This window comes from Nannospalax galili, unplaced genomic scaffold (assembly GCF_000622305.1).
Source record: "Nannospalax galili isolate Female #2095 unplaced genomic scaffold, S.galili_v1.0 scaffold1387, whole genome shotgun sequence".
Taxonomy (NCBI): Eukaryota; Metazoa; Chordata; class Mammalia; order Rodentia; family Spalacidae; genus Nannospalax; species Nannospalax galili.
In genome coordinates, this window is record NW_008355976.1 from 431,194 (window position 1) to 450,092 (window position 18,899).

Genomic DNA, 18,899 nt, shown 5'->3' on the forward strand with positions numbered 1-18,899 from the left:
TTCCTCCTCTCCCATTGCCCTCAGCTCCCTCTCCTCTGATTCCATTTCTATTTTCCTATTACATGCATTCCATTCCTCTCTTTCCCACCTCTAAGAGTTCTTCCTCTCACCTCATGATCCCCTTTCTAATTTGCTTTCCTAGTGATATATATCCATTCTTTTTTACTTTATTTTGAAACAGGGTCTTCATAAGTTGGTCAGGCTGGACTCGAACTTTCATTTCTCCTGCCTCAGCCTTCTGAGTAGCTGAGATTACAGGCCCGAGTCATTAGGCCAGTCTGTATCTCATATTCTTCTTTTTAAATATTTGTTTTAGTTATTATTATTAAATTTAACTTTATGTGTATGAGTGTTTTGCCTGCATGTATGTAAGTGTACCTGTGCATGCCGTGTCCACAGAGGCCAGAAAAAGGCATCGCATTTCCTGGAGCTGGAGTCCATGGTTGTTAGCTGCCATGTGGGTGCTAGGAACTGAACCCAGCTCCTTTGCAAGAACATTCAGTCAGTGTTCTTAACCTCTGAGCCACCTATGTCCCCAGCCCTAGTTATTATTTTTAAAAGTGTGTGTGTGTGTGTGTGTGTGTGTGTGTGTGTGTGTGTGTGTGTGTACATAAGTGCAGCTGGAGTTACAGGCTGCTGACATAGGTGCTGGGAATTGAACTCAGGTTTTCTGGAAGAGCAGTGTGCACTCTTAACCACTGAGCTATCTTCAACCTTTTTTTTGGTTTGGTTTGGTTTGGTTTTTTTGAGACAAGGTCTCACTCTGTAGCCCTGACTGGCCTGGAATCTGCTGTGTAGACCAGGCTGACCATGAACTGAGATCTACATGTCTCTGCCTCCTGAGTGCTGGGATTAAAGCGCCATGCCCAGCACTTTTTTTTTTTTTAAATGAGCTGTGTATATTTAAATCATTCACAATTTCATACATAGATTAACACACTTGGATCATATTAATACACTTGGATCATACTCACCCTCCATTGTCTTCTGTTGTCCCCCTCCCACTCCTGTTGAACATCTTTCCAAGTCCTCTTCTACTTTCATGTCTTTCTTTGTGTCTTAAGACCTACCTCATTTAATTAGGGTTGCTTTCATGTCATGAGTGTAGGGCTATTTACTTTAGCAAGGGCAACTTATCAGTGGTGATGCCACTGAGTACTATGACTCCACTGTCCCCAGTAACCACCAACTGCCTGTAACTTCTCAGGCATGGGTGGGGTCCCATGAGCCCCTCCCTTATCCACTGTGGAATGTTGATAGGTCCCAAGTTCTTAACATCTACAACATTCTAAAGTATCTACGATATTCTTCCCCATGTTAAGCCACAGTCAGTCTTCTTATTACTTCATTTACTAGCTCTGGTTTTGTTTTACTGGGGGTGGGGTAGGGGGTGGGTGTGTGCACACATAAGTCTTTCTCAGTTTCCATGACAGGCATGCTTATATTTGAAAATAGTTTGTTCAGTCTCGTGTTCAGTACAACACACTTCCAAGACCCTTCACCGTGGTCCTTCTTCCTTTGACTTTGCTTTTCAAGGCTGGCACTGAGTCATGTTCTGAGAATCACCTTGAGACTGCATTGATACATTTGGTATCTCTGTCCCATTCAGAACTCATTGAGAATGTATATATTAATGACAGCCTTGCCACCATAGGCAGATCCCCCCTGCTTGGCAGCCTTTTTAATATGAACAGCTATGTGTAGTTTATCATTTGGTTGTTTTTTTGTTTTTTTTTTTTTAAGCACTTTAAAAAAATGTTACTTATTTTAAGCGTATCAGTGTTTTGCCTGCATGTATGTAAGTGCACCCATGTCATGCAGTACCCTTGGAGGTCAGAAGAGGGCATCAGATCCCCTGGACCTGGAGTTAAGGATGGTTATTAGCTGTTATATGACTGCTGGGAGCAGTACTCAAGTCCTCTATAAGTACAGCTTTATCACTGAGCCATCTCTCCAATCCTCTGGTTGGTTCTTTTATTTTAAAATATTTATTTTTATTTTATGTGTTTGAGTATATTGCCTGCATGTATGTAAGTGCACCTGTGTCATGCATTGCTCGTGGAGGTTAGAAAAGGGCATTGAATTCCTCTGTGACTGAAGTTAATGGTTGGTTATTAGCCACCATGTGGGTGCTGGGAATCAAACCTGGGTCCTCTGTAAGAATAGCCACTGCTCTTAACCTCTGAGACATTTCAGGACTGTTTACAATTCTGTTAAATTGTGGGTTTTTTTTTTTTTTTTTTGTCTGAGACAGGGCCTCTCTGTAGTCCCAGCTGACCTGAATTTACTATGTAGACCAGGCTGGCCTTGAACTCACAGAGATCCGCCTGTCTCTGCCTCCCAAGTGCTGGGACTAAAGGCATGCTCACCACACCCAGCTTGTGTCTTGTGTTATTTTTTGTAACATCAAACTTATTTTTAAATTTTATTTTATGTATATGAATGTATTGCCTTATATAAGTACACCTGTGTTGTGCAGTGGCCTTGGAAATCAGAAGAGGGTGTTGAATTCCCTGGAACTGGAGTTACAGATGGTTGTTAGCCACTATATGGGTGCTGGGAACTGAACCCAGGTCCTCTGCAGTAGCAGCCAGTGCTCTTAACCTCCCCACCTTTTTTTTTAAACAGTGCTTTGAAATAGGGTATCACTTTGTATTCCAGACCTACCTCAAACTCAAAATCCTTCTGTCTCAGTCTCCCAAGCACTGGGATTACATGTATGTGTGAGATAACCATATCTGATTTAAAGTTATTCAATTCTAAAACTATATTTCCTGTTTTCTGTTTATTGGTGTTTTTTTTTTTTTTTTCGTGAGATAGGGTCCCTGCAGCCCCAGCAGGCCTGGAACTGGTTTTTTTTTTTTTTTGAGACAAGGTGTAGAATTCTGGGTTTTTTTGAGACAAGGTGTCTTATAACCCAGGCTGGTCTTGAGCTTACTCTGTAACCTTGAACTCCTGCCTTCACCTCTCTGCCCTGGGATTCTAGGTATGTGCCACTACACCTATCTTGTCCTTCACAGTTTAATTCCATAGTTTGACAAGCAGGCTTTGTGTCTTTGTTCTAAGTCTTTGGCATGCTAAGCATGGTAGGTTTGAGAAGCCAGCTCCTTGGCACAAAGTACTATAGCCCTTATCCCAGTTAATGGAGGTTTTCAGGGAATATTTTGTATTATTCCTTCTGATGAATTGGGGGATGAGCTATTGGTAAATGGCAATATCTTAGTTGCAGTTGAGGGGGAAGAAACAACCAAGGTTATGAATTGTCCATAAGGTAGTCACCATAATAAGGGACCACTTGGCAGAAATAGAATGATATGGTGGCTATGGAAGGGAGAGCAGGCATCACTGCACAGCATGCTCCTGGGTTGGTTTGAGGATTCTATTGGCCACTATGTCATGTTATATTCTTTTCCTGTCCTATTTAAGGGCTAGTTTCTTTGAAGTCAGTGCAGGAAATGCCAGTGATTCAGCCTTGCAGATTTCTTCTGCCATAGTGTAGCTGAGGACCGGTTTATCTGGTAAGGAGTTACAGAGTAAGTTCCAGGTACACTTAGCTGACCAATTGAATGCTTTTATATGACTTGCCAGAAATACTTGTTTTGCAGACTCTCAAGGTTTTGATGCCCTATGGCAAGTGGGTGTAGTATGACCTTAACACGGCCTTTTGCATGGGTAGCAGCTTCATTATACCCTATCGAATGGGTGTTTGTTGGGCCTGTGCTTCTGTGATGGCCTTGCTGATGACTGAGGAAATAGTAGCTTTAATTTTCTGCTTTTCTAGGTGTCCTGCAGTGTAACAATGTGCCTTTTGGAGAAACATCTTGTTCCCTTTGTTCTGCTGTACCCCTCATATAGTGAAGGTTGCTAACCTGCAGAACTCAGTTTCCTTAGGTAGCAAGCAAATAACTCATAAGTGCCTGCCATGTCTCCAGCAGAGCTGATTGTATATAGAAGTGTGTGATATAACATTTCCCTCTTCACCAATTTTTTATTTGGAATAAATTCAGACCAATAGATACTTTACAAGAATAATATAATACCTGGATATGGTGGTGCATGCCTTTAGTTCCAGCATTTGGGAGGCAGAGACAGGCAGATCTCTGTGAGATCAAGACCAGCATGGCCTATATAATGAGTCCCAGGTGAGCTAGGGCTACAGGGAGACCCTGTCTCAAAACAACAACAAAGAACTAACTCCCCTCCACCAAAAAAGAATAATATAATAGATACATGTAAAGTCTCTGCCTAGATCAGCCATTAGCATTTTGACATATTTACTCCTTATTACTTTTTGAACCTTTTAACTATTGGGTATGTAAATCATATTGCTTCATCCTAAATGTTTCATCAAGTATTTCCTAAAAACGAGAATCTGTCCTATATAGCACACTACTCTCTATACTCAGAAAATCTACCACTGGTGTAATAGATATATGAAATATTTGTGGAGATTTCTCAAATTTTCCTAAAGATGTCATCTGTAATTCTCTTTCTCTGTTCAGGATCCATTGAAGAATCATGCAGGCTTCTATTGTCGTGCTTTTGCAGGTCTTTAGCCTGCATTAGCCTTGAACAGTATTTTAATCTTGAATGTCTTCTTTTTAGAAAGGTTTTTATGTGCCTGTGGTGTCTGTGTAAGTGAATACCACATGTGTAGGGTGCCTGTAGAAGCCAGATGAGGGCATCAGAGCTCTTGGAGCTGAAGTAGCAGGCAGTTGTGAATTAGCACATGGGTGCTAAGAACCAAATTTGGATTTTTATAACTAAATTTGGGTTCTCTTAATCACTGAGCCATCTCTCCAGCCCCTTGAATGAATGCCTTCTTTCATAGCATCAACATCTTAAAAGATTTCAGGTTACATGGTACACATATATACATGCCAGCAAAACACTCATACACATAAAACTAAATAGATCTTTAAAACTAAAAAGAGCCAGACATAGTAGCACATGCCTTTAATCCTAGCACTCAGGAGGCAAAGGCAAGCAGATGTCTGAGAGATTGTTTCCAAAAAAAAAAAAGTCTGGTTGGTTGTTGCTTTGTATAATGCCTTTTAATTTCAATTTATATGATTGTTTCCTCTGGATAAGATTCAAGTTAGAACTGAGCATGTTGGGGACTGGAGAGATGGCTGAGCAGTTAAGAATGCTGGTTGTTCTTGCAGAAGACCCGGGTTCAAATCCCAGAACCCACATGGCAGCTAACAACTGTTTGTAACTCCAGTCCCAGGGGATCCGACAGCCTCTTCTGACCTCTGCGGGCATTGCACGACATGGGTGCATTTACCTACATCCAAGCAATACACGCATACACATAAAATAAAAATAATAAATTAAAAAAAAAAAAAAGAACTGAGCACTTGGGAGTGGGGATAAAAGGCAAAAAGATCATGAATTTGAGGCCAGCCTGGGATATACAGTAAGTTCTAGGTTCAGGCTACATGGTGAGACCCTATCTCAAGAAACAAAGCAAAACAAAGCATAAAAAGATTCAGCATAAACATTTTAGATGGAGGAACTATGTAAGTTAATTTGGTTTGGTTAATGAAGCTGATCTAAAGCACATAGAAGCAAAGTACAATTTTGATTGTGTCATCTAATCTGTAAACCCTATAGGAATTGTGAGGTCCCTTCAGTAGGTCTTGGAATACTAGGAAAAACTTTGACAGGAAGATGGGGTTTGAAAGAGGGACAAAATTAGAAGAGGTTCTTGGGTTATAGTTATTTAGATAAGCTGTGATTTGGCTTCCCATCATACTATTTAGGTTTTATAGTATGAAAAATGAATTTGAGGGTTTGTGTCTTTTATGTATTTGTACTGCCATGAAGCCTAAATATATAGTGCTCTTGCTTTGGCTTTAGACAGGTTTAGAAACTGTTGCCAGCATTCTGCCAGCTGCCTGACCTTGGGGAAATTTCCTCACTTGTAAGACTTTTTAAAAAGACTACTAAAAACTATTTAAAAGGTTACTGTGATGCTCACAGTAAAAAATATTGAAAATATTTGAATGCCTGCAGGAGGGGTGGTGCTCCCACATTCTGCCAATGTGGCCCACTAGAATATTCATTTCTGTGGCCTGCCTGACCCTGAAGATTTATGCTTGTTCTTCCTGGACAGCTGAAGGCATGAAAATGAAACAGGCCTAGGGTCCTGAAAAGAAGTGGAAAGACTAGCTGGATGAGCTCATAGCCTACTCTGCAGAATAGTGGAAAATAAGGATGAATTAAATGATTAGAGGGCAACAGTGGACTTGGAAAGTTAAGCCAGGGACCTTAGATCTGATGCTTTCCTGAGAAGAAAAGCACTGCAAGGTTTTTCATCAGGAGAGACGCGTTTAAAAAGGAGAGCGGTGTGGAGATTGCTAAGGGACTTTTCCTGGTTTAGAGACTGGATCTTTACAGGGTAGGGCTGCCTCAATGATGACCCAGTTGGGGGTGTGGTTTGTCATTCTTGCCACAGGAGGCCAGTATTTCTGCTCCAGTGACTCTTCCTAATCTGTGTCTGACTCACCCCATTGTTGGGGCCCTCATGGCTTCCCTTCTGTTTGCTGTCTGATCCACAGAGCTCCTGGGCTGCCTAGGATGATGGGAGCCTGAGCTAAGCAACAGTAGATGGGATGTGGGAATGAGCAGCATTCCTGTCCCTATAACCCTTCCCTGAGTAGATGCTAGTTCAAGTTCAGACTGCTGGGGATCACTGTCTAGCTTGTGGGGCTGTCTACCAGGAGGTAAGTCAAGATGGTTCCTGCTCTTTCTCTACTTTACATGGGTTGACTTTTTCTGCACAGGTTCTCTGTTACTTTTTCCCTGACTCAGGTTCTACAAAGGATGTTACTCATGAAGCAAATGGGTTGTTGTAGGCGGTGGGCCATGGTATATGTAATACACGTATTTTTCTAATTGTGGGGAGAATGTACAGAAGTTTTCACTGGCCTGTGCTCTGAGATAGGTTGCCTAGAACTCTTGTGAGCCAGACACTAAATAGGCTTGTGCCTATTGGGGTCATTGCAGAAAGGTTCTAGTTATAATCACAATTCTCAGCTTCTGGGCTTTGGAGCCATTCTAGGTATGCTTTAGTGTCCAAGTTAGCTTCCTTCCCTTTAACCAGGGAAGGAAAGGCAGAAATGAAAAACTGGAAATGAAAGCTGGGTGAATAAGTATGTCTTGTTCTCTGCTGGGAGTTGGTATATCTAGGTTTCTAGACACTTGTTAACTAGCAGTATGATCGGAGACCTCAGTGGACTGGAGCTTTTTTGTGTGTAAGAATGAACAGTTTGGGACTGGAGAGATGGCTCAGCAGTTAAGAGCACTGACTGCTCTTGCAGAGGTCCCGGGTTCAATTCCCAGCACCCACATGGCGGCTATGAACCATCCTTAACTCCAGTTCCAGGGGAATCCGAAGCCCTCTTCTGACCTCTTTGGCATTGCACAACATGGGTGCACTCACATACTTGCAGGCAATACACTCATATAAATACACTCATATACATAAAATAAAAACAATAAATAAAATATTTTTAAAAAAGAATTAACAGTTTGGATTATATAATCTGAGATCTTTCCAGTCAAAATTAATGTAATGGTTTATTTTTAATACTGAGTGACAGATATTGTTCATATTTTGTCTCCTTTGTAAGTTTGTCCCTCTCAGAGTAACTGTTCTCAGCCTTTACATTCATTGTGGTGTGCTGCTGTTTTTTGTTTGTTTTTTTCCTTTCCTTTTTTTAAAAAAAAAATAGTAGTATTTGGGATTGAACCCATAAATGCTGGGCAAGGGCCCCCTTGCTGAACTGCACTTCCCAAGCCCTGAGCCAATCTTGTGCCTATCCCCAAAGGTGGTACTTTTCACTTTTGCTTGGTGGATTCAATTTTTGGAAATCTCTAGAAGATGCTTTGAGTCAAAGAATCAAGCAAAGCCGTATCTTTTTCGGTAAACAAAAGAGGTAATGAGCCAGGCGTGGTGGCACACGCCTTTTGTCCCAGCAGAGGCAGGCGGATCTCTCTGAGTTCAAGACCAGCCTGGTCTACATGGTGAGTTCCAGGCCAGCTGGGGCTACAGGGAAAGATGTATGATTGACTATAAAACAGACCTAATTTTTCTGTGCCTTACATGGAGAGTGAAGGCAGTTTCCAAAAAAGTGTTTTGTTAAGATTTTAAGCAGTAATAAAATTATTAAAGTAAATAACTTCATAAAAAAGACTATTTTGATTACAGTCTTCATTTGGTTTGATAAGATGGAAATGTTTTATTAATAGTCACTTTGCTTTATATTCACTATGTGTATGCTTGTTTCAAGGTCAAGATGACCACATAGTGAGATGGCTCAGAGGTTAAGAGCATTGACTGCTTTTGCAGAGGACATGGGTTTGGTTCCCAGCACCCACATGATGGCTCCCAATCATCTGTAACTCCAGTTCAAGGGGATCTGATGCCCTCTTCTGGGCTCCTCAGCCACCAGGCACATATGTGATGCACATACATATATACTGGCACTCACATACGCCATTAAAATAAAATAAATCTTTGGGGCTAGAGAGATAGCTTAGCAGTTAAGAGCAGTGGCTGCTCTTACAGAGACCCAGATTCAGCTCGCAGCACCCACAAGGCAGCTAACAGTCATTTGTAACACCAGTTCCAGGGGATCCAACACCCTCTTCTGACCTCTGTGGGCACTGTATACACAAGTGACCTTACATGCTTGCAGGTAAATACTTATACACAAAAAATAAAAATAAATAAGCATTTAAAAAAAGAAATTTAGTTGTTTTTCTGATAGTCCTCCCAAATCAAATGTCTTAAGGGTCAAAAAGGGGTGGAGCTGGGCACTTGGGAGGCAGAGGCAGGCAGATCTCTGGGAGTTCCAGACTAGCCAGGGTTATATAGTAAGAGCCTGTCTCAAAAAACAAACAAACAAAAAATAAATAAATAAAACTAAACAATAAAACAAGGGGCTGGAGAGCTAGCTCAGTGGTTAAGAGCACCGGCTGCTCTTACAGAAGACCCCAGGTTCAGTTCCCAGCACCAACTTGGTGGCTAACAACCATCTGTAACACTAGTTCTAGAGGATCTGATGCCCTTTTCTGACCTCCAGGGTCACCAGACATGCACATGGTACATTCACATGCATGCAGGCAAAACACTGATGCATGTAAAAAAAAGAAAAAAGGGGGGGGATAGGGGGGTGGGGCAGTCGGGGGGGGTGGGAGAACCCACAGCTGTAGGAAGCTGCAGCAGAGGAACTACTGTAATCTCATCTCCAGAAAAACCCTTTTCAGGCTTATGACTGAGACCCACTGAAGAAGCCAGTCAAGATGATCCCCAGGTGGTGTGGCTGAAGCAGGTGTTTGGGAGTCCCAGTCTTTTGTAGGAAAAATCATAAAATGTATCAAATCACTTCATTGATTTTTTGTTTTGTTTTGTTTTTCCTGTCAGAAGTTGTAAGTTTGGAAGGAGGCTGAAGGGTTAGGGCAAAGCAGAGACTTGTTATTGTGAATTTCTTCAAGTAGGTCAATTATAGTACCTGAGAATCTGTTACAGTGGTTGCTATAGGAGCATTTGCATTTCTCTTTCTTACTCTGTCTTGTTTTTCTTGTTTATATGTTGAGTTACAAGATGCTAAATTCTGGGGCTGGAGAGATGGCTCAGCAGTTAAGAACACTGGTAGTTCTAGACCCAGGTTCGAATCCCAGCACCCACATGGCAGCTAACAACTGTCCGTAACCCCAGTTCCAGGGGGTCTGACAGCGTCTTCTGTCCTCCGAAGGCATTGCATGACACGGGTGCACTTACCTACATGCAGGCAATACACTTATACACATAAAATAAAAATAATAAAATATTTTAAGAAAAACAAGATGCTAAATTCTAGATCTGAAAATCAGTAAACCTAAGAGGGTTTGAGGTACTAAACCAGGTGTGGTGGCACATACCTGTAATCCCAGTGCTCAGGGATTACAGTAAGAGGACTGTCAGAGTTTAAGGCCAGCCTGGGCTGGGTAGTGAATACCAGGCCTAGGGAAAGCAGGGTCCTGTCTCAAAAAACAAAACAAAACCCAACATGTTACTCAAGAAGATTTGAGGGAGTGGGGGAGTGTCTTTGTGAAGGTGCTTAACTACTGGGGGTAGCAGTGGAATTTCCTTTCACCCCTAAATTACAGTGACTACTTTCATCTTGCAGCCACAACTGGGTGGTCAAACATGAAGTAGCTGCTTAGTGGGAAGCAGCCCAGGAGGCTCCCCTGACACAATCAGAGGACATGCTGGGGCTGAGAGAAGGCATTCCTTGGGAGGACTATTTAAGGAGGTGGGGGTAAAGCTCATCAAAACAGGCAATATGGATATTGTGAGTTAGAGGATTGAGAGACTTTCTTACCTGCAGTTGTTAATTTTGAACTTTTCTTTAAAGGAACTCTCAGAATGATTGGTGCAGTGGGATTCATTTAGAGAAAAGGCCCTCTGTAACCACGAGCAGAAGTTAAATGCCCAAGAGCTGGGCCAGTTGCAGGAGAAACAAAGTGGCCCAATCAGTTGCTTTACAGTTGTTTGGTCCTGCAGATCACCCAAAGAGACTAGCTGCTTCATGAGCTCACAAGGTACTAGGCTGCAAGGTTGCACTCCAAAACTCCAGATCTTTCTATTCCTCCTCTTTGCCTCAGTGCCCTTTCATTTTAATCAGGATTGTGTAAACACAGCTTGCCAGTTCCCTTAAAGTGGTATGCCCAGTGACTTTTTTTTTTTTTCTTTTTCTACCTGTTGGTGCTAAGTCTTGAAATTAGAGGAACTATCTATTTAACTGGCTTCACTGGCTGCCTAATAAAGGAATTTACCAAACTAGGGCCAGCTGTCTATCATTCAGTCAGGCATTATTTAACAACTACTGTGTACAGGTGTGGGAGTGAATTAAGGACCCTGTTAGTCAGATGAAACATGTCAGCATCCACTCAAGGAGGCGTGAAATATGCAGAGGAGCAAGCAGTATGGGGGCATATAGAAGAAAGAACAAGTGTTGCTGGTTGTGGGAGAGCCCAGGATTGCTGAGCATTTTAGCCAAGTTACAAAGGATGCATAGGCATTCAAGAGGTTTAGAAGACAGGGCATTTCAGTAAGTTCACACCATGGCAGAGGCACAGAGTCTAAAAACTGCCTGGCATATTTGGGGAAGATATGCTTGAAATAGACAATACTCTAAGAGAATGAACTAGAAATGAAGCTGGAAAGGAAATTTGAAGGCTGGATCTCGGAGAACCTTAAACATCATGCTAAGGAATTTGGATCTTATGATGTTACATTTTTTTTTTTTTTAAATACAGACTATTATGACCCAATCCATGTAGGTCTTAGTCTATTTTAAGTGTAAGGTTTAATTACAGCTTTAGGGTTGAAATGGTGTGGTCTTGGTTCTTAACAGTAAAGTTTGCCAGACATCTGACATTTTGGTTACTGATTGCTCAGCTGTATTTACCAAATGGTCTTCAAAAGCAAGAAGGTAGGAAGTGGTCAGAGCTGTCCCTTTTAGCTGAGCTCCTCACCTCTCAAAGAGGATTTCCCCACCCTCCCCCTTTCTGAGACAGAGTCTCACTGTGCTCCTGGCTGGCCTGGAACTTGCTATGTAGATCAGGCTGCCCTTGAACTCACAGAAATTCCATCCGCTTGCCTCTACCTCCTGAGCACTGAGATTAAAAGCGTGTGCCACTATGCCTGGCCAAAGATGATTTTCTTAGGCATATCACGCACAAAACTTTTTGCTAATGGGTTGCTTACTGCTAATCTTTTTTTTTTTTTTTTTTAAATGTATGAGTGTTTTGCCTGTATGTATCTAAGTGCACCCATGTCATGTAATGCCTGTAGAGGCCAGAAGAGGCATTGGATTCCCTGGAACTAGAGTTACAGATGGTTGTTAGCCACCATGTGGGTGCTGGGAACCAAACCTGGGTCCTCTGCAAGAGCAGCCGTAACCACTGCACCATTTCTCCAGCCTAATAGCAGCTCTTAACCACTGAGCCATTTCTCCAGCCTAATTGATAATATTTTGAGGATAAAATCTCTCAAAACTTTTGAGGGGCCTCTAGGGACTGGAGAGAGGCTCAGCAGTTAAATGCATCAGCTCTTCTTAGAGAATCTCCCAGACCGCCACCAGCACTGCACACATGTGGTGCACATAGATACGTACAAGCAAAATACTCATACACAGCATAAAAATAAGTTCTGAAAAATGTATATACAAGATAAGCTATTAACCAATAATTGTTAACTTCTGCAGAGTGAGTTTAGGGTGCAGAGTGAAGTGCTGAGGACTTATTTATTAAATATATTATCTTTTTTTATTTGGTGATAATTTTTTTCTGATCCCCCCCCATATTTCTAGCAATAAGTTCATACTAAATCCTGAAAGGTTTTTAAGATTTTTTTAAAATATGTATGCGTGTTTGCATGTGTATATGTGTACCATATATTTCCTTGCAGCAGGAAAGAAAATGGTGGCTACTCAGAAAACTAAGGTAGGAGGGTTGCTTGAGTCCAAAAATTTTGGGCCAGCCTGGGCAACTTAAAAACTTTACTCTCATTAAAAATTTATTTATTTATTTATTCTTGGTCCTTTTTTTGGAGACAGGGTTTCTCTGTAGCCCCAGCTGGCCTGGAACTCACTTTATAGACCAGGCTGTCCTTGAACTCACAGAAATCTGCCTGCCTCTGCTTCCTGAGTGCTGGGACTGAAGGCCTGCGCCGCCACACCTGGCTTTCATTAAAAATTTAAATAAATTAGAACCATATCATAATACTTTTCCTTTTTTTTGTACACTTACTCTTTGTGTATGTGTGGTGGTGGTGGGATTTGCATCCTACAGAGGTCAGAGGACAACTTTGTAGAATTGGTTCTCGCCTTCCACCTTTATGTAACTTCTGGGGATAGGCTCAGGTTGCCAGGCTTGGATCTTTACCTACTGAGCTTTCCTGCCAGTCATAGTTTTTTGTTTTGCTTTTAAATTTAGTAGCAAATTCAAGTGTAGCTCAGTGGTAGAGTGCTAGCCTGGTGGGGCAGCACATGCCTATAATCCCAGCACTCAGGAGGCTGAAACAGGAAGGCAGACTGGGTTATACAATGAGACCCTGGCACATGCCTGTACTACCAGCCCTTGGGAAGTGGAGACAGAGAGATCAGAAATTGAAGGTCATCTTTGGTAACATAGCAAGTTTGAAGCCAGCCTGGGCTTAATGAAACCCTGTCTCAAAACCAAAACAAAACAGAAGAGAAGGGAGGGGGAAGAAAAAGAAAGCAGTACGTAGCAATATTTCAGCCCAGTGGTGGAGGTGGTCTTTTGACTTCGTTTGTGCACTTTTGAGGTCTTTCAGTATTATATACTAGATCTATGCTATATAAAAATTCATGTGAAAAAGAGCTGTGCTCTGTAACATATTGTACTCTTGGTTGGGCTACGGTTAAACTCCATTGAGAAGCTTTTCTTTAGATGTTAAATGTGGGCTATTGTTATTTAGGCCCAGGAAGTAAATATTTAGGCTTTCCAGGCCATATGATTGCAGCTATTAATGGCCATTTGAGAACAAGTACAGTCATAAACCTTACATAAATGAGTGGGTGTGACTGTGTTTTGGTAAAACTTGACTTACAAAATATGGGTTGCTGGCCTACAGGCCATTGTTTGCTGACCTGTGAGTTTAGGAAGTACACTTGACAGAGTCAGAGGCCTATCTTTGATAGGAAGTTGTTCTGAAACATTGATGTCTTCTACTTAATGACTTTGTTACCTTAGCCTCTCTGAGACAGCTTGTTAGAATCAAAATGATAGTACCTTCATAAGAAATAAGAATGATTGGGCTGGAGAGATGGCTCAGCAGTTAAGAGCACTGGCTGCTCTTACAGAGGACCTGGATTCTATTCCCAGCACCCACATGGCTGCTAACAACTGTCCATAACTCCAGGTCCTAGGGAATCCAACATCCTCTTCTGACCTTTGAGGGCATTGCATGACACAGGTGCACTTGCTATACAGGCAGGCAATACATTCATACACAAAATTTTAAAAAGTAAAATAATTTTTAAAAACGAGAAATAAGGGGGCTGGAGAGGTGGTGCAGGGGTTCAGAACACCTTCTGTTCTTCCAGAAGACCGGGGTTCAATTCCCAGCACCTACATGCTGTCTTTTTTTGCCTTCTTCTGGTCTTCATGGGCACTACACACACACCAGTAAACACACCAGCAGTTAAAACACTTGTACAAATAAAAATGAATCATTTAAGCCTGGTGAGGTGGTGCATGCCTTTTTAGTCCCAATGCTAGGGAGGCAGAGGCAGGTGGATCTCTGAATTTAAGGCCAGCCTGGTTTAATAGTGCGTTCAGGCTAGCTGGGGCTACAGGGAAACCCTGTCTTAAAAAGACCAAATAAAATAAACCATTTTAAAAAATTAAAAAGACTGACCAATTGCATATATAAATATTTAGCTATTCTGGAAATTGGGAAAATTAAGTGTGTATGTATATATAAGTACTCTTTTTGCAGTACTGGGGATTGAACACAGGTCCTTTCACATCCTAGGTAAGCATCTGAGCTACATCCAATGTCATTTATTTATTTGTTTGTTTATTTATTTATTTTTGGTCTTTTTGAGACAGGGTCTCTCTGTAGCCCCAGCTGGCCTAGAACTCGCTATGTAGACCAGGCTGGCCTCGAACTCACAGAGATCTATCTGCCTCTGCCTCCCAAGTACCGGGATTAAAGGCTTGCACCACCACACCCAGCTTACATCCACCCTCTTAAAATTTTTTATTTGAGGGTCTGGAGAGATGGCTTAGCAGTTAAGAACACTGGGTGTTCTTGCAGAAGACCGGGATTCAAATCCCAGCACCCACATGGCAGCTAACAACTGTCTGTAACTCCAGTTCCAGGGAATCCAACGGCCTCTTCTGTCCTCGCAGGCATTGCACGACATGAGTGCACTTACCTACATACAGGCAATACATTCATACGCATAAAATAAAAATAATAAAATATTTTTTAAAAAACTTTTATTTGAGACAGGGTCTCACTAAGTTGCCCTTTAATTCATTCTGTATCCCTGACAGGCCTTGAACTTATGATTCTCTCGTCTTAGCTGCCCTAGTAGCTAGAATTAAAGACCTGTGCCAGTAACAACAGTATATTGTTTTTCTATTATATTGGCAAAATTTTTAAAAATCAGTTGTAGCTAGGTGTGGTGGTACATGCCTGTAATCCCAGCACTTGTGTGGTAGAGGCAGGAGGATCAGAAGTTCTAGGTTGTCTTTGACTACATATCAGGTTTGAGGCCAGCCTGAACTACATGAGACTATATCTCAAAAAACTGGAGGAGGCTAGGCACAGTGGTATACATACATCTTTAATCCCAGCACTCAATAGGCAGATCTCTGTGAGATCGAGGCCAACCTGGTTTATATAGCGAGTTCCAGGCCAGCTGGGTCCAACAGGGCCAGTAGGATGGCTCAGCAGAAAAGGGCTCTTGCTGCGAAGCCTGACAATTTGAGTTGGACCACCAGAACCCACATTGATGGAAGGAAAGCACCAATTCCTGCAAGCTGTCCTCTGACTTCCACATGTGTGCTGTAACACATTCATCCCCCCACCACCACCAAAAAAGAAAAACAAACCTGGAGGGGAAAATATATGATGATAGGTATAAAAATTGGAATATTTATGTTGTCAGTGGAACTATGAGTTGCACCTTTTTGGATTGTCGGTTGACAGCACCTAACATCACTTCAGCTCAGTAACTGAACCCACAGCTCTAATGAGTATATGTTCTAGAGAAACACTAGCTTGTACATAAAAAGAAGTATCACAGCTGGGCGTGGTGGCGCACGGCTTTAATCCCAGCACTCAGGAGACAGGCAGGCGGATCTCTGTGAGTTCAAGGCCAGCCTGGTCTACATAGTGAGTTCCAGGACAGTTGGGGGGCTACAGGGAGACCCTGTCTCAGACAAAAAAAAAAAAAAAAAAAAAAAAGAGATCTATCACATACCAGTATTGTCAGTGTGACATACTTTGCAACCTTAACGTCCAGGCATAGCAAAATGGGAAAATAAAGTTGTGGAATATTCTAACTATGAGACTTTTCTCAAGGTTTTAAAATGTGGGTAATCATTTATATACTAATGTGAACACATCAAAGATTTTGGGGGGATGGGTGGTACTGGGGATTAAATTCAGGGCCTTGTATATGCTGCCACTGAGCTATGTCCTCAGGTGTGCCCTCCTCCATTTTTGTTACTATTTTCATTTTTTTAAGATTAAAACAATTTTTTTAAATGTGTATGAGTGCTTTGCCAGCATGTATGTAAGTGTACTGTGTGTGGGCCTAGTGCCTGAGGAGGCCAGAAGAGGATCTAGCATCCCCTGGAACCGGAGTTACAGATGGTTGTTAGCTGCCATGTGAGTGCTGGGAACCAAACCCAGGTCTTCTGCAAGAGCACCCAGCTTAACTGCTGAGCCATCTCCCTAGCCCCTAGTAATTTTTATCCTTTTTTGAGATAGGGTCTCCCTGTTAGCCCCAGCTGTTCTGGAACTCACTGTGTAGACCAGGCTGGCCTTGAACTCACAGGGATCCACTTGCCTCTGCCTCCCAAGCTGCTATTAAAGGCATGAAAGAAATTCTTCTGGAAAAATTTCTCCCAAAGTCTCACTGTTGATTTTTCTCCCTCTTGATTTTTTTTAGTGTAGTTTTTTGGATTTATTTTTATGTGTATGAGTGGTGTGCCTGCATGTATGTAAGTGCATCATATGCTTGCAGTGCGCAGGGAGGCCAGAAGAGGATGTTAGATCCCCTGGTACTGGAGTTAAGGATGAGTGTTAGCCGCCATGTGGGTGCTGGGAACTAAACATAGTTCCTCTGGAAGATCAGCCAGTGCTGTTAACCACTGAGCCATTTCTTCAGTTCCTTCTCTTTTTTTTTTTTTTTTTTTTTTTTTTTTTGAGATAGGCTCTCATTATGTAGCCCTGGCTGGCCTAGAACTTGCTATGTAGAGCATGTTGGCCTTGAACTCACAGAGATCTGCCTACCTCTGCCTCTTGAATGCAGGAATTAAAGCATGCATGACCATGCCTGGCCCCCTCTCTTTTAAAATAATATTTAGGGGCTGGGAGAGATGGCTCAGCAGTTAAGAACACTGGCTGTTCTTACAGAAGACCTGGGTTCAAATCCCAGCACCCACATGGCAGCTAACAACTGTCCCTAACTCCAGTTCCAGGGGATCCAACAGCCTTTTCTGTCCTCCACGGGCATTGCACGACACAGGTGCACTTACCTACATGCAGGCAATACATGCATACACATAAAATAAAGATAATAAATAAAATATTTGAAAAAAATATTTAGAAATTAATTTTTTTCTCTTATCTGAAATTTATTAATTTTAAAATTTGTGTGTGTATGAGTGTTTTGTGTACATGTACATAAAATGCACCTGCAGAGGTCAGAAGAAGGCATCAGATCCCTGGAACTGGAGTTTCGAACAGTAGTTAGCTACCATGTGGTTGCTGGTAATCAAAATGGGGTTCTCTGCAAGAGCAGCCAGTACTCTTAACGCTGAGCCACCTCTCCAGCACCCCCCCCCCAAATATTTTGCTTTTAGATTTTTTTTGGTCTTTTTGAGACTATGTCTCCCTGTAGTCCCAGCTGGCCTGGAACTTGCTATGTAGGCCAGGCTGGTTTGAACCCACAGCGATCTGCCTGCCTCTGTCTTCCAAGTGCCAGGACTAAATTTATTATTTTTAATTTTATGTGTATGAGTGTTTTGCCTGCATGTACGTAAGTGCACCATGTGTGTGCCTGGTGTCCAAAGAGGTCAGAACTAGAATTAAGGACAGTGCTAGCTGCTCTGTGGGTTCTGGGAACAAAACCTGGGGTCCTGGGCAAGAGCTGTAAGTGCTCTTAACCTCTAACCCATCTTCAGTCCCAGGGGATCTGATGCCTTCTTCTGACCTCTGCAGGTGCACTTATGTACATGCACACAGGTGCTAGGAACAGAAACTGGGTCCCCTACAAGAGCAAACTGTGCTCTTAACCTCTGAGTCATTTCTCCATCTCCCACAGATACACTTTTTTTTAAAAAAAAATTGTTTTTATTTTATGTGTACAAGTGTATTGCCTGCATGTATGTGAGTACACCCGTGTCCTGCAATGCCACAGATGTCAGAAGAGGGTTTCCGATTCCCTGGAACTGGAGTTAAGGATCGTTTGTAGCCACCATGTGGGTGCTGAGACTTGAACTCAGGTCCTCTGCAAGAGCAGTCAGCGCTCTTAACTGCTGAGCCATCTCTCCAGCACCAGAGATTCACTTTTAAAATATAGTTTGAAACCTTTTACTTATTAAAGAAATCTTAACAAGCCTGGTGTGGTGGCACATACCTTTAATCCCAACACTCAAGAGGCAGAGGCAGGCCTGATCTACATAATGTTCCAGGCCAGCTGGGGCTACAGGGAGACACTGTTTCAATAAAAAAAAAAAGCACCTACACTGATACTGTTCTGAGTTGCAAGAGTTCAGTGATGAGCAGTCTGTGATATGCTGTGGGAGAAAGAAATCAGTCAAGCACAAACAAATGTGCTTAGAAACCATGACTGCTGTGAAGGGAAGGAATATAGTGGAACTTCATCTGATCTCTAGGATGTCAGGGAGGGCTGAGATGTAAAGGAGAAGTTGAAGCTAACCAGGTGATGATGTAGGAAAAGAATGCTTTAGGTTAAAAGAAGAGCATGGTCAGCTTTAGACCATCTGTGGGTATAGCTTTATGGTAATAAACCTTCAGCCTCTTAAACTTTTTTTTTTTTCTCTTTTTGAGACAGGGTCTCCTTGTAGTCCCAGCTGACCTGAACTCACTATGTAGACCAGGCTGGCCTTGAACTCAC

General features: G+C 42.2%; 1 protein-coding gene across 5 annotated transcripts in view; it reads left to right on the forward strand.

Annotated features, from left to right (window-relative positions):
• Positions 1-18,899, forward strand: part of Numa1 (nuclear mitotic apparatus protein 1) — an 82,881-nt gene that overhangs the window by 10,372 nt on the left and 53,610 nt on the right. Inside the window, exon 1 of one of the 5 annotated variants that reach the window (XM_029556621.1) lies at positions 6,616-6,728. The exons of the other annotated variants lie outside the window; for them this stretch is intronic. The gene's annotated coding sequence lies outside the window, so the exon portion shown is untranslated. Of the gene's footprint in view, positions 1-6,615; positions 6,729-18,899 lie in introns of those variants that run through there. 5 annotated transcript variants of the gene reach the window in all.